The 25140-nt window shown below is 44.1% G+C and overlaps 1 long non-coding RNA gene across 9 annotated transcripts in view; it reads right to left on the bottom strand.

Moving 5' to 3' along the window:
• The window catches only part of LOC105070017 (uncharacterized), a 72425-nt gene that overhangs the window by 24725 nt on the left and 22560 nt on the right, over positions 1 to 25140 (bottom strand). For 7 of the 9 annotated variants that reach the window (XR_012501778.1, XR_012501774.1, XR_012501771.1 and 4 more), the window contains one exon: positions 9165 to 9325. This is a non-coding gene — a long non-coding RNA (uncharacterized LOC105070017). Of the gene's footprint in view, positions 1 to 9164; positions 10635 to 25140 lie in introns of all 9 variants that reach the window. The other 2 variants (XR_012501776.1, XR_012501772.1) reach the window with 2 other exon arrangements.

Below are 25140 nucleotides of genomic sequence, written 5' to 3'. Positions count from 1 at the left end.
ATTTAAAATTGTAATCACAATCTTCAGTTTTGGGTGTGTATATTCAGTATCTCCAAAAATAACTTGAATAGATTGAACAGGGTGTGGAAAGGGGAATCTAATTGGTCAACTTTGCTTCAGCTGAATCCTCTAATTTTAACCCTTACAGCCTAAGTTTAAAATAAATACATTTTTTGTATGTCGTGCTCCGAGAAAATAATATTTTAGCCATCATTCTCTCATGGATGCTTGCTCTTGACTTTCATTTAATACGTGTCTATAATACACTGCGCATCATGTCATATATACGAGAGATGATAATCCTAAAAACAAACAAACAAAAGTCTGGAGGGGGTGTTGCAGAAAAAAGGAAGGAAAAAATTCCATAAATTGGTTTAAATGAATTAAGTTAAAATAATATCAACCAAAGGATGCTGCTTGTCCTGCTTAATTAGGCCAACTCATAAACCCGGTTTAAAAGACAATCATCTCAACTTTTCTAGCAAAAGAGAAAAATGAGGACCAGTCCGGCAGGGAAGGATATTTAAGTAAGACAGACTGACAGAGTAGAACGCGGTGTCTCATCCGATGACGTGGTGTTTTGACTGCATGGCTACAGAAGGGCTGTAATTTAAATGCCATTAAAGACACGTAAGCTTTGCATGGAGACAGGAGTACTGTAAAATCTGGGGGTCCACAGTCACAATGCAGACAAAATTGCTCCTTTGATCTTACAGTCCTAAGTCTGTTGTCCAGAAGGGAAATGTCTTTGTGTTTCTGTCTTAAGCTAAGACAGATTTCATTTTCCATCGAAGTCATTCTGTTAACACCACATAAAAGGTAACGTGTATTTTATCAGCAGAGCTTAGTGTTCTTCCATTGTTATTTTAGGTTACTTTATGATTATGTAGTGCTCCCAAAAATGTACCCAAAATACACACATCTGGGCTTAAAGTGACAAAATTCTAACCTCAAATGTCTTCATCTGGGCCCTTGAGCAGCGTTTGTAGCCGAGGCATTAAGAACACTGTAATTTTCTTCTCTTTTACGCATTTTTCTTCTTAAAGAATAAGGACACATCTTGCTTGTAAGACTCAGCAGAACATAAACACACATGTTTGACTTTCGAGCAACATTAGCAGCTACTAATCTAATAAAATATGTGCTACAATCATTTGCAAAACATAGAGACTTCTCTCCTGAGCAAGTCTCTAAATTATTGAAAACCTTGTGAAATGTTTAACAATGTTTTGGCTTTAAATTCTAATTTTAAATGTATATATTATAGTTTAAGGGGAGTATATGATGTGGAAAACTTTCATAACAGATTTATGATGTTTTACTCTTTGAAAACTAGACAAAAGGAATCAATCACTGTGATTTTCACTTAATCCTGATGGCTCATTGTATAGGACCTGATTAAATTAATGTCAAAAATATATATTGTTTTTGGACCACAGTATGCCAGTGATAATTTCCAGAACCTAGTAAACTTTAGAGCTTAAGCATTTATATTTTGACTCTTTTATATTAAAAAGTGGGAAATAACCTTTTCAAAAAATAGATACTGAGCTAGAAATAGTTTTGCCAAGATTGAATCAAATATTATCAATATAATTTGTATCTATCTCTCTAGCCTCATTATACTTAAGAACTACTTACAGTTTCTCCTCTAGGTGAAATCTTGGGGACAATTGAAAGCAGTGTGCTTAATGGCCAAAAATAACATTTTTATTTCATCAAATTTATGCTGTCAGGTTGGGAAAATCTTCATACTAAACTCCCAAAGTCAAGTTTGAAAAGCTTACAGGCAAAAGATCTTATGCATAAATAGTGTTTATTTTTTTTCTGCCTTGATACATACCATTCTATCATAGCACAATAAAATTCTAAAAGTCAATTTTCTGATTAAGAATTCTTTGGAAAATTAGAAGTTATTTAAAAAGTGAAAAGAAAAATTCAAAAAGCATAATCAGCACTATTTCTGGCACAAATCGTGCTCAGAGTGAAATGACTCAAACACATTGGGCATTTCTGCAGAGCAGCCGTCAACGAGCAGACAGACAGAATCAGAATCAGAAGCCCCGCCTGCAGCTCCGCTCTCCCTTAATGCTGTTCTTATAAATATTGGAGAGAGAGGTTTGTATTCAGAAGAAACGGGGGTTCCTTTTGCTGCCTGTCCCACAGCAGGGACTAGTGGGTTTCAGCAGAGAAGTCCCTCCCAGCGTTACGGTGACCCACCCGTGGCACTACGCGGAAGGGCTGCAGCGTGACCTCTCTGGGCGCAGCGTCCCAGGCACCCGGCTTTGCACCTCCCCCAGAGCTCACGCCGCACGGGCCAGAGGGCGAAGTCCCCACCCGCGGAATAGCGGCCCAAGCCTGTTTCGTGCAGCTGGAGTCCCTGACAATAAAAAGCACACTGCTGGCATTTTACCCAAAGCTCTGCCTGACCTAAATGGTGTGCAGAATCTCCATCACATAAAAAGAATTCTGCTTTATTGATTCTGAAAATAATCTGTCTACGAATGTGCAGGAACAACTCAAGACTGTTATGGAACGTCCTATTACTCAGCGCCCGCTGATGGAAAGTGAATTATGGTTAAGATAACAAGAAAGGTAAGTGGCATGGATGGGAACAAAAAAGAATCTTCGAGAATACATTGGATATTTTGTATCTGATTTTGAAAAGGTTTTTTTTTTTTTAATTGATATCGACATCTTTCTGGAAGTAAATACTATTTTTATGGTTATTTAAGTACCAGGTGTATATCAGAGTATTGAAATACTAGGAGAGGGCACATATCTCCTGGTCATCACAGGAACCACTGGATAAAGCGAACAAAATGCTTAAGCACACATAGAATCAGTATCACAGAGAAAATATTTTAAACACAGTAGAAAAACATTTCTAACTAGAAGGGGTATTAGAGATTACAGCTACTAAAATGGACGCAGAAATAATTATTTAGAAGCAACTCTTAAATTGTGTGTGTGTGAGAGAGAGAATTGATTTAGTCACTATGAGTGCACAATTCCACAAGAAATAACTAAGCAAGGAGAAAAATTTATTGGAGATTGAGGCCAATAAAAATGTGCAGTGGGAAATATTATGTTTCCGAGGAAATGCAAGAAAGAGAAAAAGCATTATAAAATGTGTAAACTAAATGCAAATCATCTGTCTTTGTATTTTTACAGAGTTCTGCTCTGAATCAGAGCAAAATTCCATCTGCTCTGCAGCAGACCAGTTGGTTTCAAGGAGATCATGGATAATAATTTTGATTAATAAGGTGATTGCAGGGTGTTCTTAAAATCCATTTCATTCTTAATTTGATGGATCAAAAGCACTAATGCTCCTACCATGAAGGCAACAATTATTTGTAGCCATTTCAAAGATAAATTCACAGGAAATCCATCCAATATTTAGCCCCTTTGATTCTTTTTGAAGAATAAAAGCATTCTGAATAAACAGTATATAGGTTCTATCAGCTCGAAAACACAGAATCATTTCAGACATTTAGTGAAGCCAAAATACCATTGAGTTTGCCCAACACTCAATAACGTTGCTCTCCATATGGAGACCTCTTGATTTTTAACAAACTGATGAGTATCGTAAGTCTCTGTTAATGGAGACATCATGGGAGCAAATGGCACAAAGATCCCCACGATACTATGACGATCAATGTCTAGCTTCTGTTAATCTACCTTCTTCCAACTATTTAGTTTCCTACTTGAGAAAATGATGGCAGAGGCGAGTCATCAAATAGACCATGGAGAGCACCGCGATACCAGCAAAATCCCTAGGAGGTCTCTGACAAAGCACTCTGCATCTAACGTGGCTACATGTGGCCTGATCACAGCGACCAGTGACACATTACTAAAAGGAAGACGAGATCCGATCCCTGTAGGCGGTTCAGATTGTGACCATCACACTTTTGTGCACGGCCCCAAATCTGGCTGGTACAAAAGAGTGCGTCCCCCAGTATCCAAGCTTCTTGAGCTGCCAGAAAATACCAGAACGATCGGGGCTCTTTGGAACGCGCAGTTAGCTTCCCGCTGCAGGACAGGGATCACAGCTGCGCCCGGAGCGGTGGGCTCCCAGATGGCAAGGCTGTGTGGAGAGCGAGGTAATTGCAGGAAGGAAGGCTACAATTTTGTTATCGCAGATCACCATCCCTGTGGAAAACCATGGCTACGACATTAGTGTCAGCGCTTTGGAGACGCACAGTATGAACAGGAGGCCTCCGCGCTCAAGTATGGAGGTTGGTTCATTTGCCTCTGTGGAAAAGGATGGGCCAGAATTGTGCAAATGTGTGGGAAACAAAGAGAGGGTGCACCTTCAAAGCGAGGTTGTTGTGGTATGAAACATCTGCCATGCCTGCAGGCCTTCTCTGCTAAAGCAGGTCTTAGATGGCCAAGACCCGAATACCAAGATTTAACCGTGAAACAGTGTTCTGGAGCCATGGCTTGCCCGCTGCATTAAGAAAAATAAAATCTATAGGCACCGATTAATTCTTCAACACGTCTATGTCCAGCTGCTTTTGGTTATCAGTGCCAGAGCGAGGGCAAGCGGGTGATGGTTTTTCAGTGTTCAACCAAGAATAGCTCCCTTCTCAATTTCCCCTGCTGTGTGGTCAGTTAGTTATCAAAAACTCCACAAACTTCTTTCAAAGCTGGAATCGAGGTGCCATATTTCTATCTGTGAATTGTAAAGATGACATTACGTGGGCATATTCCACCGTCAACATCTGTGTGGACTGGTTTCGTTTGTTCACAGACTACTGAGATCAATTGAAAACTTTCAATTTAACAATTTCCTGGTTCTCTAAGGTTCTTGATTACGTATATGCTGAACGGAGAATGTTTGTTTCATATTGTTTGTCCACGAACAGAACAGTCAATGTCTTAGTTCACCAACAAACATGGCAGGTTGAGACAGCATCTAAAAAGTGCTCAGTTCTGGGGTCATTCCACCAGTCATGAAGATAAGGGACTTCTCATTTCCCTGACCTCGGACACTCTGTCCTCAAACACCAAGATTTTCATGGTGTTTGCAGGGCAGCTGCCAATCACTGCTGGCTCCCATGGATCTAAGATCAGTCAGCCAGACGGCCGCACATCACACGTGTGATTCTTCAGCTGGGTCCCCCTCGTTCAGCAGGACTTTGGAGTTAGGACGAGACCTTGATGCCTTGTCTCGTTAAACCTGCTCTAGTAAATCTGACTAAGGGAACCTGACTGCACAGCTCCAGGAGGCTTACTCGCATCAGCATCTGTATCCACAGCGCCTCCTAGAGTTGTTCCCTATGCGGCAGCCTCTGTGGCCGCAGGTGACAGCTCTGCACACCTCTGAAAATATTTTTTGGAATCCTGAATTGTTCAGTCAATAAATTAGATGCCTGCAGCTTAATGATGTCCTAAATGTAATAGGACCTTGCCAAGGTTTAAATGAAAGATTGAATTAGCAGGGCCTTCAGTGGATACAAGCCAGACAATACACAGGGACAAGAGCCATCGCACACATTGCAGGGGCGCAGCAAGGGTGGAGAGTGATAAATTATTTTCTGGCAAGTGGAAAAAGAATGGTGAAGGGAAAACATAAACAGAATTCGGATAGCGAAGTGTTTGCTGGTGTAGGAAAATTAACTTTTACTTTGTAGGAAGCATTTTTTTTTTTAAAGTTTTTAGCTCGCTTAAACCCCTGGTTGGGAGTAATCCATCAGTTTTGTTTTTCTTTTAAGGTCTCCTGTCTTTCAATGGGACACGAAGGCTCTGTTATTAAGACCCCTCAGTCTCATAAGTCATTCTTTCCAGCAACAAAGCAGATTTGGTCTATTGCAAATGAGTGAACCCGAATTTATACAACTCCTATATGTCTTTATATTTATATGGCCTCTGCCATTTTCAATAAAGAAAAAAGTGATCAAGTGAGACTACGAAGCTGACTCTGAAGTTGAGCCTGTCTCTAGGGCATGGGCCTCTCTGGTTCTGGGTCACCTGAGAATCTGTTAGAAATGCAGGTTCTCAGGCCTCGCCTACTCAGCAGAAACTGGGCAAGGAGCCCAGCCATCTATATTTCAACAAGCCTTCCGAGGAGTCCGAGACTGAAAATTTGGGAGGCTTTGACCCAGAAAATCTCTGGTCATCAAAATATCTTTACTAATTAAATTGTAAACAAGAGTCTCAGAGTATGTAGGTAAAAGAAATTTTCACTTCTTTTTAATTTCAACATATCTGCTACAAAAGTGTTTTGTTACTTTTCCAAACTCACTAGCAGTGAGAATTTCTCATATCCCCCTTCCCCCTCGCACGCGTATTATTTATTACCAGGGACAAGTCTTCACCATCGTTAAAAGATGCATGTGCAGAAACAGAGCCTTGTCACTCCGGGCTGCGAGTCCTGTTTTTTGTATCCTGCAGAAACACCTGCCTCGCAGAGCTGTTCTTCACTGGGTACCTGCAAGTTCTCTGTGCAGAGTTTCCGCTGAAGTTAGTGTGAAGAACCGGCATAACTCATGCGGCAGCGAGGTCGGAGAAGAGGAACGCGGCACGTTCGGACGCCGCCAGGGGCAGGGCCTGAGGGCGCCACGGGGCGGGCAGGGATGCTGCCAGCATCCGGTGGGTGAGGCCAAGGAGGCTGATGAAGACCTTACAGTGGGTAGGAAATCTCCATGCCCAAAATTATGTGGTCCCAAATATCAATGGAGCCTCTGTTGAGAAACCTTGGCTTAGAGAAAGATAAAGTCCTATTTAGTGAAACTGAAGTTGGTCATAGTTACTGTAATTTCCACGTCATCCATTTGGGAAACCAAAGCCTTCCATCACAGCTGGGTAACCCTAGGACAGGAATTAAATTCTCTTTCTTATACTCAAAATCTGCACTTCTGCACCAATCCTCAACCTGTGAAGAGAGCTTTCCTTCTCAGTGCAGGAAATACGGTAATTATTACAGACCAGCACTGAATCCCCTGTTGGGAGCTAACATTTTTACAACAGCATTTTGAGTTTTGTGGCACGTGATCTTGTGTGAATGTTATTTTGTTAATCAACTTTTTTTTCCCCTGAAAAATGTTATTTACTTGAAACAAGACCTCATCTTGAAAAAAGAAACAGTCTTCATCACCTACATACGTACTGCTCCAAACATACGTACTCTTTACATTCCATTTCTCTCTCAGTCTCCTTTGTGACTGAGCCCCGTCCGTCACATATTTTGTCAGGTTGATAAACTACTAAAGCCTAGCCCAGTCCCCCCCGCCCCCAAAAAAAAAAACTATTTTCGATTAGTAAACATCTCTCAGTGTACCTTTCAGCATCTCTGCCAACAGCTCTGAACGTGTTTTCTCAAGGGCACGTGGTGACTCTTCCCCTTTGTCAGCCACAGGATGCTCTAGGCTTCTCTGGCTAGAGTCGCCATTCAGAATTTAACAGAATTGTGCGACAGGGAATTTAACAGTGGACAAACGTTGCTGTGCATGTGTGATTTACTGGGCAGTATAACGAGCAGACTGGGGATATCGTGTTTTAGTGCAATCTGACTTGAATTGTCAGGGAGCTGCCTCCCTGGGCGCCCTCTGCAGACGGCAGACAGGTGACACACGGCTGCGGGCCCTGTCCCTGGAGACCCCAGAAGAGTCAACCTGAAGCCTAACTAACCCTGCGGTGTTTGTTAAGAGCACATATACACACTCCTATAGACTCTGACGTTAGCTGGGGGTCTGTTCGCGTAGCAGGAAGACAAGAATCACCACGTTGCATCATCACAGAACAGCCTATGGTGGGACCAGGAGAGATCGTTGCGTTCATTCTCATGTGCGCTCATTCCTTTTTTGATTTAGACAAGAACATTTTTCCCTAAGTCTGCATTCGTGATATTACACTGCTCTATGTTTTTTATACTATTATTCAAATTATGACAACTACAGAGACATACGTGTTCTTTAAAACCATTCCAGGAGAGGGACTGTCCCTGAGTATCTCCAGCCACACCATGCTCAGAAACGAGCGTGGACGCGTGAGGGGCGCTCCGCGACGCAGTCTGCTTCTAAAGCCTGCTCTTTGTTACCCAGGAGCACCCAGCTGTGCTTTGAACAAGGGTCAGAGGCCAAGTAACTAGTGTTAAAAAAAAAAAAAAAGGTAAAAAGTATGGATTAAAAAAAAACAAACAGGAAAAAGGAAAGTAATATATGGAATTGCCAGAGACAGGGAGGGAGTCAAGTGGGATGGGACAGTGGGGGGCAGAGACGGCCAGGAGAGGGACCCAGCGGGTAACCCCGACTCCTGGAGGCTTGCTGCCCTGGGATGCTCAGAAGTGCCCTCTTCCCAGACCCTCTGCTTAAGGAGCTGTGTCTTCAACTGCCCGGCTGCAACAGCTGATTCGTTTGGCACCACAGAAACAGAAATTACAGCTTTCAACCCTCCATTTCTTCCCTCCGACCTCTAATCCTCCAGTCCCAGTCTGTCTGACCGCTCGACAACGTCGCTGTTCTTGTCTTGTCTGTTTTTCTTTTTTTTTTTTTTTTAATTAGTGAAGCTGGGGGGGACCACTTAAATATGCTGACCACACAGACAACAGTAGGCTCCCTGGAAACTCTTGATGAGAAAAAAAATCCTGCTGGGAACATAAAACGGCAAGAGAACACACAGGACCGAGACTCATCGCTGAGACTGTCATGTGTCTTATTAAGAGCCATCATTTACCTGGAGGTCTTTCTTTAAAACCTGCTAGGATTCTTCACGGATCTCATGGAAGGATTTTTTTCTCAAAGGCTCACTGATCTACTTTCACATGTGTGTTGTTTGGTTGGGCCCTTCAAAGTCTTCAGCGTTGCCTTTCATATTTAAAAAGAGTACGGAGGAAGGCTATTATTTGAATACAGTGCCTTCAGTGACACCAAGATGCTTATTATAACCGCCCTGACGAGACGGTGCAAACCTCCCACGGCTCGCAGCCTCCCCTAATGTGTGTGTCGGCGTCCTGCCGGATGGTGTGCCTGAGTGACGTAGCACAGACTTGATGAAAGGACGGTAAACAACACGAATTATAAAAGACGTACGTGAAGGAGAGGAAGAAAAGGAAGCGGGGGGGGGGGGGGGCGGGGGGGGGGCTGGGCGGCAGGCGGGGAGAAGAAATTATCTTCAGCAGGAAGAACAAAGCATTGCAAAGGAACCAAAAAGCAATGACGTACCTGAAGCCTGCCCTGGATTTAGGGTGCAACTGTGCTCTTTGGAGTGTCGGTCTTTGGAGACATAGCTTATTTCTTCAGCGTTTGTGGGACTGGCGGTGAAGATGGAGATTGAATGGCCTTCAGTGTCCTTTATGGGTTTGTTGGTAATTTTGCCAGGATCCCTGTATAAAACAAAGATATTATGTAAAACTCAGGCCATGCTAAGCAAATTAGCTAAAATTGATTTTTATCCTCTTATGGAAGTGTTTTCCATTCCAAATATCTGTAGACATCTGCCAACTTTTCATATCCTAAATCCTCCCTTTTCTAGGGCTACTAAGTTCGCCCCAGAAAACATTGTTTTGAGGCGTCCCCCAAAATAAGTCTTGTCCAGTAATAACCGAGACCTCTGAAGAGAGAAAGCAGCTTGCCTACCGTCACGTCACTGACTGACTATAAGGATCAGCTTTCCTTTGGATGTGCTTCCCGTGTGTAAAGTGAGTTTAAACCTTTAAATACTATGAGTCCAATTGCTAAGTAAATCTAGATTTTATTCCCGAACACGTTAAATACATTTTCTTTATTTTTTATCTAATTTCTCTAAAGAGACTAATTTATCTGAATAATACTGCTCCATTTCTGCCGCTCTTCTCCTCTCTGATAAGAGTTGACTTTTCCAAAAAGGGAATATTGAATATGATTAAGCAACGTGGTTTCTTCCCTTTCAGTTAAGCTCCATGAAGACCAAGCTAAGGGGATTCTCTGTCTTTCCCCTTTCTGCTCCTGAATCAGAGAATCCTGGTACTTTGTTTAAAAAAAAACACACTGTAAGAGACGCGGTCTAGAACTTGAGCTTGGCCGCCCCCTCGAGTTTGACGACGTGCTCCCTCCCTAGGCGTGCGTTCCTGTCACTCGCACTGTAACAGCGTCGTGTACTTTCTGTCCGCGTGACAGTGTGCTTTCTTCCTGTCCTGTTCGTCTGGGCTCCGGGGCACCTGGGCTGGGGCTCCGCCAGGAAGCACGGCTGAGGGCCTGTGAGTGACCGAAGCGTCCCAGGTCCCCCTGCTATTCCCCGGCCCCGGGGGGCGGAGCCAGCGGGGTCCCCACGAGCGGAGGGCCGGACTCAGCTCACACCGGCGGGCCGGGGCTTTGCCTCGCTCGGCTGCTCTCTGCAGGCCCGCTTCGCCGGAAAATGACTAGCAAGGGGAGAAAGCGTTCATCTGAAGACACATTCAGCTATCCTTTAAGACATTTAAAACCTCAGAGTCAGACTTAACGTTACAGAAGGTTGAAATATTCCGAAAAGTCCATGAACGCCTTGATCAACTGGTCTGAGGCGTGGTCATTCCACGGCCCTTGAGCGACCCATTTTACCAAATCCACCAGGGACTTCCTGTCTCTGTGAATGACACTGACTTGTTCCTCATGTGAAATTTAAAGTTTTATTCTTCTGTAGAGCACAGGGAACTACATTCAGTATCTCGTAGTGACCTATAATGGAAAATAAGGTGAAAATGAATATATGTGTGTATATGTATGACTGGCACATTGTGCTCTACACCAGAAACTGACACATTGTAACCGACTGTACTTCAAAAAAAAGAGGAAAAAAGCACACACGCAACGGAAGTGGAGCGCTCCCCCAGCCCAGCCCCCGCCCCACACTCACATTACGTCAGCATTTTGGAGTCAGTGCTGCCTTTGTAGGTTAATCCCCAATTTTCTGTGATTAGCAAAACTTCTCGTGTGATAGACAGAAAAATGGAGTCTCAGAGACTCACTCACTCGAGTTCAGCGTGGCTGAGTGTGCGTAAAAAGTCATGCTCCCAGACTCCCCAAACGGTGCTCCAAATCCCATACTCCCTTTTCGTAGCCAGTAAGTGGGCACTTGGGGCACTTAGATGAGTTTTATACCACAAATAAAATATCAGCTTTCTTCATTCGTGTCATAAACGCCCTTCGTTTTGATTAGATTGGGAAGGATAATGAGACTGTATCCTGTCAACAAATGCTGCTGTAGAATGAAGAGTCTCTATGAAACTTTTCTTTCTGAAGTATAGTTGATTTACAACATTCTGTTAGTTTCTGGTGCACAGCATAGGGATTCAGTTGCACATTTATATATATATTATTTTTCATTCTTTTTCATTATAAGTTATTGAATAGTGTTCCTTGTGCCTGTACGGTGGGACCTTGCTGTTTACCTGTTTCGTGGGAAACGTTCTAATGGTCATAGGATTTACCAAATATTCTCTTTTTCCTCTCAGTCATCTTTCATTCGATGATGAAGTCAATTTTTAGTTTCTTTTGTCTCTGCTATTCTTACTAACTCAAGAATGTTAAGAGGAGCAGGGGCTTGAAAGGAGCGGTAGAGCACAAAAATGTGTTCTCAGCCTGTAAAAAATTCATTGTCAGTTCTCTTCATTAAGACTTTCCCAGTGCAATGTCCTGGTCTACAGCCCTTGACAGCTACTATTAATTGCATTTTAACCTGTTAATGGTCTAAATTTTGCCAACACATCTTAAGCCCATTCGAAGGATTCCGCAAGTACTGAACCTGTCTGTGAAGAACAGAACACTATTGAATGGGTCGGGCTGGGGATGTCAGTGGACCCCATTTGAGATGGAAGTACTTACTAAAGGTTTCCATGGAGCTCTTAAAGCCTAGGGTATTTGAAGAAAGCAAAATTCTATCAAATGGTCAATTTAAATCTTGCAGAATTACCCTGCTTAAAAATGGCCCCATGGTCACTCTTCTTACACAACTGAATTTACTTTGCATGGTGAATGAAACTAAAGAAAGACAAAGAGACCCCAAAGTTAAAAATCTAAGAAGGCAGATGGGAGACGCTCCCTCCTTTGCATGAAAAGATAATTCTAAATGAAAACTCCGAACTTTCTCTTTCCCTCGCTCTCTCCTTCTCTCCTGCTCTCCCTCTCAATTTATTTACAATATAGCATCACTTGAAGGTATGTTATAAATGAATTAATTCCCACATTCATTTTGTGATTCCTTTTTTTTTTTTTTTTTTTTTTTGGCACACATTTTTCTTTTCATCTCTGTAAGTTATCCTGGGCTATAGGAATTTAGGGAGGAAGGGAAGTATGACCTTTCCTTAGGAAATGATGGTCTTTCTTTGTTTCCCAGGCTTTGCACCTACACACTGCCCGGCGCGTCGTGGGGGCCAACCAGACAGCTCTCGCTGTCAGATCCCAGAGGCACAGTGGCAGCCAAGGGCCCTGGGCTCACAGGCTAAAACTTGCATGCTTGGCAAGGCTCAGATGCCATGGCTTGAATCTCTAATAAACCGTTTGCTGCCTCTCCAGTAATGATACCCCGGGGCTGCTGGGAGGGGATTCTTTTTATAGAAAACATACTCATAAGGATTTAATAGTATCTCTCTGAACCTTTTGCTTTAATAGAGTTTTTTTTTTTAAACTTTCCCCTTTGTTTCTCAGACACTGTGATGTGAGCCGGTGTTAATTCTCTACGCAGCAGTAGGATGTGACCAGCCTCTCTCCTGAGCTCAAGACTCTTTCTCCTTTTTAGCCATGTGCTTAAAAAAAATAAAAAATAAAATCTCTTGCCACTGAATGTCTTTTTACAGACTGAAAAGACTTTTAGGTTAAACAACATTTGCGAGGGGTTTTTGATGCAATCAGATGCAATTTCAAGCTCCTTGAAATATGCAGCCCGGCCTCCCTAAAATTGCACATATGTGCCAGTTCTCCATTTTTCTCACTAGTGTTTTGCACATGAAGTCGATTTTCACTGGGAAAATGGAATCTTTGTGTCTTTGTCTCTGGGAGTGCTTTCAGGCACCCTCTGGCAGGGGCTTGATGGTCGAGGCACGGGGGGAGGGGCCTGGTAGGCATTTGTCAGATTTTCTTGCATCTGTAATTTCTGGCCACTCAGCAGTATTAGGGGGTCTTAGAAAGGGGGCGAGGAGGGTGGAGGGAGTGCTTGTCACTGAAGAAAGCCAAACTCCGAGTAGCTGCCCGAATTAATGACCAAGGCGGTGGGGGGGGGGGTGCGTCTGAAGAACTTTAATTGTGCTTCGATGGAAAAGAGCTTGGGGGCGATGGCTAATCCACTACACTGCACGTGGTAGAGCTTTCCGACCTCAGCTTCGAGAGCCCCTCTCCACGAGTCAGGAGCGGCTTCTCCGCTGAGGGCTTGGCATCGGCTCGTGGAACTATTTTCATTTTCCACCCAGTGGCTTCTGGTTATTTCTGCCCTCATTTCCTCGTAGCATAACTGACAGCCCGATTACACATCTGCAGGGTTTAATCTGGATTTTCCCCCCATCGCTATTTTGCTTTTCTTCTAAAACTTCCAGATGTTTTGGCTCCTTCAGGATTTGAGTGCATGCAAGGATATTTGCTCCTATTTCAAAGACAGGAGCTCGATGGGCTGGCCAGATGTTTGCAGAGGAGGGGGAGCTTTGCAGTGCCCACTAACCAGGTCAGTGCTTTTGTCTCTTTATAGAGGCACTTACTCTAGAACAAATCTTACTGTCCTTTAGCACTTAACTATTTGAGTTGCCCTTTGAAACGTTTCTCTGGGCTGTTAGAGTTCCGACTTCATGCTGTGATCCGTTAATTAATTGCCATGTCCAGTGAAGAAAGTGTCTCCGTGTCTGGCGACAGGAAGAGGCACTGCTGTGATTTCTTCTTCTTCTTCTTGTTTCTGTCTCTACTTTTTTCTGTGAGTTATACATGGTCAACCACGTGAGGCAACTATATGTTCTTAGTCAGTTTCCAGCTTTGTACGAACATTAAAGGGATCATCAATATCTCGTCTTGTCTGGACAAGAGTTTAAAGAGTCTCTAATATAGTTCAAGAAAACCTGCTTCCCATAATTAATAACAGGCAGCCGGGTAAACAGAGAGTTGCTGACAAATGAAACTGAAACAGTTACACATACACAGAAACGTGGGAACGGGAACAACGCAGCCCCGTGGAGTCGCCCCCGGGAGCCGCTGGTCTCCGTGTCTTCATGCCATCGTCCCAGAAAGTCTGGAGGAAATGATCATTCACGTTACATTTCCAGGTCATTTCTGGCCATTTCAACACACGCTTGTTGAGTGCAATCGTTTCTCCCACGCTTAGTGCTTGGAAGTGATCTCAGGCTATTTATACTCTTAAGATTAAGGCAGAAAATCATTCTTTCCCAGAATATAGAGTTTCCAGTGGCGTAAACATGGAGGAAGACAATCTTTTCCTTTTTTAAAACGTTATTATGAGAGTTTAAAGCCCGCCCTTGCTGCACACTTTTGGAAATGAGAGCCCCTACTGGGCTCATTTAGATGTAGGTAAGGTGGCTTGACTAGGGGTGGTGGGGCAGATGCATGAGGCCTCAGGCAAACTAAACACCAAGTCATTAACTGGACGGACTTGAAGGCCCGCGGGGCCGCTTGGCCTGCTCGCTTACGGCTCCAGACCAAGCCGTAAGCGAGTGTGTCTTTACCTCCCAGCCGCACCTCAGGGAGGGGGCTGTCTGGGCTCAGCACAGACCTGGAAAGCAGCAAACTGACGTGACGTGCGGTTTCCCTGCTTCTTAGAAACATTGAGCTTGATGTGAATTTTTTTTTTTTAACAAAGTTAACCTTAATTTGCAGTTAATTTTTTGTTATGAGTGGCTTGATCCTTTAAGTGAAAAAACTTTATTACATTTGAAAGGTGACTGTCTGAGGACTGTTACATGTAAAATTAAGCTTCATCAGATGGTCATTTCTGGTTTTACGGGATGAACAGGAGAATAGGAGAATGGGCAGAAGTGAGGAAATGCATTTGGTTTGTGATGTACTACACTGCAAATTAAAGGATGGGTTTTGACTATTCTAGTGTAATAAAAAGAAACCCAAACAGTGTCACATAGACAGAGATATGGGCCTTCCTGGTAAGCTCCCAATAAGTCACATCTTAAGACTAGAAAAATGAGAATGCAAAGTGTCCTGGGTACCAGGCTCAGGAGGATGTTGCATGCACGTAACGACTTCAAAACTGCAAGCCAAATTTATTCTTTTCTTAGCTAAATTGCAGTAGATATAAATTTACACTGACATAAAATTATAGTCAGAGCTGATTAAGTCCAATTAAAAGCAAATATAAATTGTTTCATGTTGGATACATACATGGATGAAGAACAGTAAATAGGACACACTTTATCTCCCAAATCTTGTATTTGTGGTGGAATCTGGAACCCACCAAATAAATATCTTAGTTAAGTGAAGCTTTGTTAATTGTAACCTGAAAGTAAGACATTTTCTAAACTGCAAAATTTTAGGGAGTTTGTAGACGAGCAAGAAAGAAGATAATGATTTAAAGTGATTACATTTAAAGTGTATGTACTTATGAGGACTTTTGTTCGGTATAAGATGGACTATATATATTTTTTTATTGTTGGGCGTGTACCAGCTATTCAGAGTATTTTTTGTAAGGAAAACATTAAGTTAATGAATCCTAAGGTACAAGAACCATCATTACTACTCTTTGTTAGATCTTTTTGTAAAGAAAAAGAAAGCCCTACAGGTTTGGTCCCATTTACAAACTGATGCTTTAGAAAATACAAAATATTTTTCCAAAATGCTTTGGGTAAGAATCTTCTTGGAAGACTTTTTATAAACTTATTAGCCATAAATGTTACAATGGAAACAATGACAAACATTTTTTAAAAATAATCACTTTCACAAGCAGACTCTATTGCACAGTCAGGTCGTGGTATTTAAAGATGCGCTCGGCAGTGTTTGTCATAAAGACAGTGTAGACAGTACAAGTTGCACCACGCAGTGAAGGTCCCAGAGCTGCCCGCGGTCTGGTCACTCTTAACTCCTCAGGTTGGACAGAATTACCAACACCTGATCACAGCAATATTTCCCCTCCTTCCTTTGACCCCATCAGAGCCCAGAGTCTTTATAAGAACTTGATGGAGAAAATCTGGTGTGTTTACTAAGAGAACAATGAGCTCAGGTCAGAATGGCCAAAGAGTCAGTAAATCCTCCTGCTTGTGTAGGAAACAACTTAACTAAAATTTCTTAAAAATGAGATCTGGAAGCAAAAAAAAAAAAAAAAAAAATTATAGACATGGACCTTAGTATAACAACTCTGGCGTCAGATCAATATTTCGAACAAAGAGCTAAAATCTAGACAGCAACCTTAGGAGGCAGACCTCTGTCAATGTAGTGATGGCACCATCTTGGTTCAAGTGCCTTGTGAGTGTCTGAGCGTCACTCTCCTGTCTGCTGTGCTCGGTGGCTCCTCTGGTGCTCTGTTTTCCAGTTTCTATTCGCTTTCTCAGGAACCTGCCAGGAAGAACTGGTCACCTATTTCCTGACTTCTGCCTTTTCCTTCTTCTATTTTTATGTATTTGTGTATTTATTTATGTACTTAGTCCTTTGTCTTTTTTTCGAAAAAGGTATTTCAAAGAGATAAAATATACGGATGTGAATGGAAACTGGCAACAGTGTTTCCGGATTACTGGGTGACGCCTGCCTTCTCACAGCTTCCTTTAGCGTTAGTTCAGTTAGTTAGTTAGTGTTCGTTGCTGCAGTCTCACTGATAAATACGTGAATTTCCAGCACGAGCCGGGGAATTTCTGTTGTGATGGTTAGGGGTGAGCACTGTTGGCTAGGAAAGAGTTGGGGTATCGGTACAATTTTTTTTTTAGCAGAGAATTGAGCAGATTTCAGCAGAATCCTCCCTGCTCCTTCTAAAGCCTCATTGCTCTGATCAAAACTTCAAGACCATTCCACGCTTCTCAAAACAAGGGAGGTCTTCCAAGCTTCAACCAGGTTTCTGGAGATTCTTTGTCTTGCTTTTTCGCGTGCTTTCAGTGCCACATCTCAATCTATTTCCTGTCATTGTCACCGTCCTAAACACTGCAACTTGCAATGAACATGGAACCCATTGGTGGAAAACCTATCATCTTGTTAATAATGAGTTAGCAGCAGAAATTAGTAAGATTGAAGAGCAGTTTTTAAACATGTACTCAAGCATGAATAAACGATGGTCGTGATGAAAGCCACACAGAAGTGACAATTAAAATTGTATTTGTGGTACAAATCTAGGTCAGCCCTGGGCAGTGTATGGTCTATTAATACTAGGAATGCTGATTCTTCTGTAACAAACAACAGAAAGTGTCTAAGAGACAAAGATTAACCTCTTCTTGTTTGGGGTCTTACACTGAGAGCCCAGGGGTGAGCTCTCTGCCCCCAATCAGGATCCTTCTTTCTTTCCTTCCTTTTCTTTGTCCCTAACCCAGCAGTTTTGTATCTTCCTTCTTCAGAGGAAACCAAATTTGCTTTGCTGGAGGGGAAGTTCTGTTGATAAATTTTAATTTTAGAAAGTAAAAGCATGGTGTTTGTCTTGGTTGCTGAGCAGGTCAAGTACAATTCATCCATCATATATTCAGAAGCTGGGAAGCTGACTCAGCTCTGCTTTGCAAAAGACGCAGACATTTAAGAATAAAAGAATTTTTTAAGTATGAGTTGCATTTTTTTCTGTTTAGAATTTGAATGATGTAGCTGAAGGGACTTCCAAACTGTTAAGAGAAACTGGATTTACTTATAGGTACCTTAGAAAATCTAAGCCTGCATCACGAATTTTGTTGAATTTTACTGGCTTCCAGATAAAAGAATTACTGAAACTTTAAAAACATGGTACATAAATTCTCCATGGGAGGAACTGAGCACAACGTGCACACGGTTTTAGAAACTGATGATGACAATTTGACGCTTCTCTTCTGCATGGAATACAGCATCCCTGGAGGGTTCAGCTCCTTTTGGAGAGGAGCAGCAAACAGGCACGTCAGACGGTACATGCAGAGAAGGACACACGTCAGCTCCACCCGCCTCTGCCAGGCCTTCATCCCCTGAGCCAGCAGCTCCACTCGCGTGAGCAGGGCGTGTGCCCGCTTACTTGACAGAACCCACTGCTTCCCTGGCGTCTGCGGGCCACAGGGTGGGAGGAGAATCAATGGCTATTTATACATCTGAGAAAAATAGATTTATTGAATGGGAAAACCACATTTTTTTTTCTTTTTGGTATGTGTTCCACTTTGTCTTATAAATTCAGGGACAGCAAACAGTGATGAAGCCAAATTTGCTACATGAGTTGAAATTATCATTTCACATAATGGAAATTCTTCCTTTAGCAATGCTCATTAAGCAAAGCCATTCAACATTTATATTCCCTTCAGTATAATACACCACTTTAATTGTATATGGTGCCACAATTTTTTTTCAATAATTAACTCTCACAAAGTTAATACTGTGCAGATTATGAAATTATTGCCAATACAACATAAAAAAGAATTTCTTTTATTTTTTATGTTATATTACTAGATTTCCATGTGTAATCTCAAGAAGAATTATTTGGAATTTGATTACGGGCTTAAAGCTCTAGGAAAAAATATTTCTAACGTGAATTATTGGTTTCATAACCTCAAATATTTGAGAGATTTGTGACCTTGAGTGCCAGTGCATTTTTTGTTAATGGGCTTATAAAATTTGGGACCTTGGGACCTAACAAAACTACCAAATAACCATTTCATTGTACCCTCTCTTCTATTTAGTGTACGTGTCAAAAACAGAACAGAACAACATGAAATGGAAGACACAGAGGACAACGCACTCCGATTTCTCATCTTATGTCATCTTTTGAAAACATGTAAGACGCGGAGTCAGGATTTAAGCGTGCCTGGCTTCCAGACAGTCCAGTTCACGAAAAGCAGGTGTGGGCAGCTCAGTGACTCGTGATGGGGCACATTATTCTACCCCACCGACACGGGGTCCACACACACTCGTGACAGCATCTGCTAAGACGACAGTACAAGTCACTTGTTCCCCTTAGTGGCCGCATAAGAACGTGAAGGATTTTCACTGCAAGGAGACTTAGACACCATCTAACCAAGGAGGCTATTCCCAAAAAGCATGCAGTGTCATCTTGAACGCCCTTGGTGACTGTGCTTCCACAGAGCCTGCCCCCTCTGGGTTTTATTTATTTATTCATTTATTTATTTAGTGCAGGGAAGGTCATTAGGTTTATTTATTTATTTTTTAACAGAGGGACTGGGGGTTGAACCCGGGGCTTCGTGCATGCCAGGCACACACTCTGCCACTGAGCTAGCCCTCCCCTGCCCCCTCTGTGGTTTAACATAAGTGCACTCCTGTAAATATGCATTGAGTGAATGACCTGGCTAGAAGACAGCTGGTGCCTCCTGTTCCTTCTACTCCTCCATCTCCCAGACGCACACCCGCAGTCCTCACAGCCCCTGCCAGCAAGGCTGAGCACACGTGCTGGGGAACGAAATGAGCACGGGGATCCAGAAGCGAACGAGCTTAAAAGGGATGACAGAACTCACCCTCAGTGGAACAGAAGGAAGGTCAAAACTTCCCTTCAGACATTTGGACAAATGCTCATTGTTGTTTCTTCTTAAAAAACAGTCAGGGGTAGACGTCATCAAATATCACCATTTAGACTCTCAGCCTAGTGGCAGGCTCTCCCCAGATCATTTCACCTCGAGGCTTATTCAGGAGTCAGGTACTGTGAGCTGGGCTGTGTCCAGTTCTGGGCTATCAGTCCCCCTCTCGGCCCGAGTACCAGCCTCGGGGACCATCCACAGATGCACACTGCGTTCAGTCCTCCTTGAGTTTCCAGAGGACAGGGATGGGGAAGAGAAAGAAAGAAGTGCTTGACCAAGGGGCTGAGAGTCTTTTCAAGTCAGGTGTGGGTCTAGGAGAAATATACACACACACACACACACACACACACACACACACACAAATGGTTGGTGAAGGAAAAATGACCCGTGAGTCTGTGAGGGGGAAAACTTTAATGCCAACGTGCATATTTCTTGATTAAAATACGGGCATTTGCACGGTGCCTTAGCATTCTAAATGTAACAGCAGCTAAGCCTCTCCAAGAATAGTTGAGTTCCTATTCAGGAAGGGGAAGAAAGGGACTGGTTAGAACCCTAATGTTACAATGAAAAGTACTGCCTAGTGTGACACCATCATTCCAATAAAACTTGTTAGCAGACTGGCTACTGTCATACAGTGAACGCATAGGTGGCTGAGAAGTTTTTCAGAATTAAAAGATAGGTCATTGGTTAGTATTTTAGAACAAATACATCTATGAATAGTCAGGCTGAGCAACAAACTTACATGTTCACTCTTAGAAATAGTCTGATACATGGTATCCTCAGGTAGGCTTTTTAATAACATTTAAATTTTAAACACACACACACACACACAGAAAAACAAGGCAACAGAGAAATTATCACTCACCGAATGGAAGCATCTCCCCACATAGCGTGCTTATTAAAATTGCTCAGATATGAATTCTTACATTACTGTTTGGGGGCTTACAAAAATTCAAAGCATTGCCGAAAATCAGTACACTAATCTTTTGTAAAGAAGATGCTGCTGATTTTTCATGAAGCTGACCGTTTAGTCAATATTCAGGCTGTTTCCTAATGCTAACAATACTTCACCTGTGGCCCTTTTGATCAAACCTCCCCATGGGTATGCAGGAGGAGACTGGGAAAATACAAAATTTAATGGAAGGAAGAGTTGCTGCGGAACTCTAGGATCTGGCTTGACTTCTGACACCAAGCATGCTGCCCAGACGTCTCTGAGACCTGGGGTCAATGCTGACAGATGCAGCCCCTGGAGAGGTGGGGGGAGTCATTGACAGGTTAATGTGATATCATGGAATCCCCTTAGAAAAGAGCCTTTCCTTTAATCTACATGTGGTAGAACCGTACTCAGTAAAGGTTTTAAAGAATAATTTGACCTTGGTCTTAATTTAAAATACATCCAGTGTGATCCTTTTAAACCTGGAGACAAATCATGTCAAATCCAGAGCCCAGACTCTCCAACAGAGTCCCACCTCACTCATGATAAAATCCCAAATCTTCACCAAGCTCCGCATGGTCCCCTCCACACTCTCCCCTGCCCTGGTTCCCCGGTCACTCTGTTTTGACTAAAATGGTCTCCCTGCTCTTCCTCAAGCCCCCGAGTGCCTTTCCTGCCTCCGGACATTTGCACTTGCTGTGCTCCAGTCTGGGAAGTTCTTCTTTGGATATTCCCTTTGCTCCCACCACCACTTCATTCAAGGCTCAGCTCAAATATTACCTGTCACAGCGGTCTTCCCTAATAGCCTTCTATAAAATTGCAGACCCCATTTATCAGCCCCATGCCGATTTTATATGTGCTTGCTGTGGGTGGGGAATTGGTTTACCGTCATCTCCTCGGAGGCTATAAGAGTGTCAGACATAAAATACAGGTGTTCAATAAACATTTGTTGAATAAGAGAATGAGTGGAAGTGGTCCGTCTCAGAAGCACCTAAACCATTACATCCTCTAGGGTTACATCTATTGCTTGCGTTCCCCGGTCCCGTCTTCTCCTAAACTTACAGTGGTACCTCTGTCTTCTGTAATTCATTTATTTCTCAAGGTTTATTCTTTGATGAGCTTTCTCTGTAGGTTTTAATGATTAATTTTTAGGGCACGCTTCCATGAAGAGATTTTTGTGTTCAGCTCATGAACTGGGACCATTTGATTACGAGAATTTAGAGAAAACGTAGTGCTCTTGAGGTTGTCAGAGTTATTTCTGTCTGCTAACTGGCTCTTGGATTTCTGCAAGGGTTTTTCTCAGTTCTTACTCATTCATTCAACATTTCAACAAATATTCACTTGGCACCTACTAGAGTAAGAGGCCTCCGCTGAGTGACTGAGGTTGGTCTCACAAGGGTGAAAAGACAACACGAGGAACAAAGCGCTTGGTGCCCTGAAGGGATGGCGCTGGAGGGTTAGTAGCATGCAGAGGAGAGATTAAGTCCAGCAGTGACCCATTCGGAGTGTCTTGGAGAAGGTGGCATTTGAGTCTGGCTATTTGGACATTCAGGGAAGAGCAGGGGGAAACCATTTCAATAGGAGGAAATAGCATAAGCAACTAGGAAGGTATATGGAAAACAAAACAATAGCTCACATAATAATGGGAAACCTTGGACCGTGGCTGTTTATACACTTAAATTCTCTCTAGCGCTAACATACAGTGTGACTTAAACTTAAATGCACCTGCATATACCCTTGTAAATAGGCATTTAAAAAGATACAGAATTTATATTTTTCCCTAGTCGCATAATGTAAAACCAAAAGAAATTCTCAATGATCGAGGCAGATCAGAAAATTCAGTAAGTAAGAATCATACACTATTCCAGCCAATGCACTGAAATCGAGCTTTGAGTCCTTTCAGGGGAAAAAAAAAGATAAAAAATTTACAGAAATGTTTAAACCAGTCAGTGTCATGAGGAAGTGTGCCACGCACACTAGACACACTAAATGTGTTAACAGTATCAGATCTTGATTTGCCCACATGTGCACTCGGGGTTGTTCTCATGTCTTGTACCCAGTGACTACGAACCTGGCGAACTTGCTTAGAAACCTTGGGGTAAAGCTGTTCTTCTCTGTCTTACGTTTTTAGCGAGAATCAACATTTTATCTCCCGGGCGCAATTCACAACTTGACCCCAACTTTCTTGATCCGTCGCATCGCTGGCAAATACACGACAAAGGGAAGGAACGCTGCTCCCAGTTAGAGCGTCAGCTTTGTGCTTCTTCCACCTCCAAAAGCGTCTTTCACTTCACGCGGTTTCGTTTCCAAACGAAGGACGCCAGCGTTCCCGCGCCAGGTGCGCCTGGAGACGGCAGAGCAGCGGCGGGGCGCGGGGAGCCCGGCGGGCCGCCTGCTCTCCGTGCTGCGTCAGAGGCACGCGCCGTCTGGGGGAACAAGGCTCAAGTTCTGTTTCGTGCTGGGGTCACTGTTCCCTTTTTGGCCCTCACCACGTTCCCTCGGCTGAACTGGGGCCTGAGTGACCTTCCGACGCGCAAATGCGTCCCGCCGCCGCCGTCGTCGTCGTCGGGCCCTGCTTCCCCGGCCTCAGGCGGCGGCCGAGCGCGCGCCCCTCGGTGCGGGAGCGGCGCGTGTGCGCAGGCGCGGCCCCGTGCGTGCCCGGGGCCCGAGGGCCCCGCGCGCCGCCCCCCGAGCTTCACCCGAGCGCGGAACGCTGTGCACCTGCCTCGGTCAGCCCCGGGAGCTCCTAGGGCTCGGGGCTCTGCTCCACGTCCCCCCCTGCGCCTGCAGACCTCGGCCTGCAGCCTCCGCGGTCACATCAGACTCCTCGACCCAAGCTCTCTCTTCTCGCTCCTCCTTCGTTCCTTCCTTCCTTCCTCCTCCCTCTTCCTCTTCCTCCTCCCCATCCTCCCTTCCACCCTCCCCTCCTCCTTCTCTCTCTCCTCCACACCCCCCGTGGCTTTTCTGGGGAAGCCGAGCTGATCCAGGAGTGGCAGGTGTCCTCACGACGGCCATCTACACCCTGTAGCCCCCTCGGGTGAGTTTTACTAGACAGCCCCTTGGGAAATCCTGCCTCCTTTAGAATTCTTTAGGAACGAGGTCAGGAGAAATCTGTTCGCTGTGCTGGCTTCTCCTTTGCCCTAGAATTACTCCCCCAAGCAGGAGTGGCCGTCCCAGGAGTCACTACTCCATCTCTGGAACGTCTATGTGGAAAGGCGGCAACTTGGAAGGTCATTTCTGCCCTGCGCCGTGGCCACCTGGCTGTCACCTGCCCCTGAAGGTTTGATGCCAGTGGAAAGATAAGAGCAGAAGACAATGGAGGAGAAATGGGAGAGAACCCCAGCTCCCCTCCCTCGACACTTGGAGCAGAGTTGTCTCCGCTCCCTGCAGAAGTTCATTAGTCCCGCGTGGTGAAAGACGTGGCCAGGGAGGCTTCCTCCTTGCGATTATGATGAAGGACTTTTACATGTTTTTGTAGAAGACTTTTATCAAATATAAATCTCCAGCGACAAAAGTTTCCAAATGACAACATGTCGAAGCGGCTTCACAAGGAGCCTTTCTAGGAGTGCTGCCCGGAACCCTTCATGAAAAGGATGTGCTCACCGTGATGGTGAGACCAGAGTGAATGGTTGGCAGGGGGTGGGCAGGAGGTTGAGGGGCGACTTTCTTGGGGCTGCTTGGGTGGGGGAGCCACTTGTCTGCCCTTAAAGAGGTTGGAGCCCCATCCAAAGGTGCTGGAGGGGGTGAGGGTCTGTACCTCTGGTGCGGGTCCCCAAGGGCCCTCCATGGAGATGTGTGACAGTCCCTTCCATCTGGGGTCCCGCCGCTTCCCCGCGGAGGATTCACGCCTTGTTACCACGCGTGTCTGGGTATTTGTCAGCTGCTTCATGAATTATCAGTTCAGTTAAAGACTCCAAGATGGGACATTTTCTTTCACCTTAAAGCTATCTTTTACAATTTTATTGACTTTATATTCTACTTTTATTTTTATTTTTTATGAAATTCGGATGAGAAGGTCTCTCCTCCTCCTGACCTTCCTGTGTGGCGACTCCGCCATCACCATCCTTCGATGTCTTCTTCCCTTTGTCCCGCACGGGTATTGAACTGGAAAGTCTGGAAGGAAAGCCTGAGTACGTGAGCCAGCACGTCTCCATCTCTCTGTCTTCTGTGTGTGTCTGTCTGTCTCTCCTCCTCTCTGCTCTTCTCCCTGAAGACTTCTCTGCCTGCACCACGCGTATCCCCTGGGGTGACCTCCCCGCTGGCCTTTCCAGCCCATGTGCTCCAAGGTATAAGCCACCCTCTTCAAAATGAGCAGGGGCAGCAGTAACAGAGGTGATGTTCTGTCTCCATCCGTTTTACTTTCTGTTTTATCTCAGGACCTGAGGAGGGAGGAAGGGGGCAGTGAATTGGGGACCCCAGATATCCAGGGCGTCAGTGCTTCAAACAAATCCTGTCTTCCACATGGAAACGAGGTGTTACTAACACGTATCTGCCCACACTTCATACTATTGTTATGAAACCCCACTTCTTTTTAATGGTGACTCAGACCCATGTGTGTAGCAAGGCCCAACTGGACACGCTCTCATCTCCCTCTTTAAACAACATAAACCAGTGCTCTCAGTCGCACTGATGCCTCATT

Source organism: Camelus bactrianus, chromosome 23 (assembly GCF_048773025.1).
Source record: "Camelus bactrianus isolate YW-2024 breed Bactrian camel chromosome 23, ASM4877302v1, whole genome shotgun sequence".
NCBI lineage: Eukaryota > Metazoa > Chordata > Mammalia > Artiodactyla > Camelidae > Camelus > Camelus bactrianus.
The sequence above is the reverse complement of the archived record's forward strand: the minus strand, read 5'-3'. Positions and strand labels throughout refer to the sequence as shown.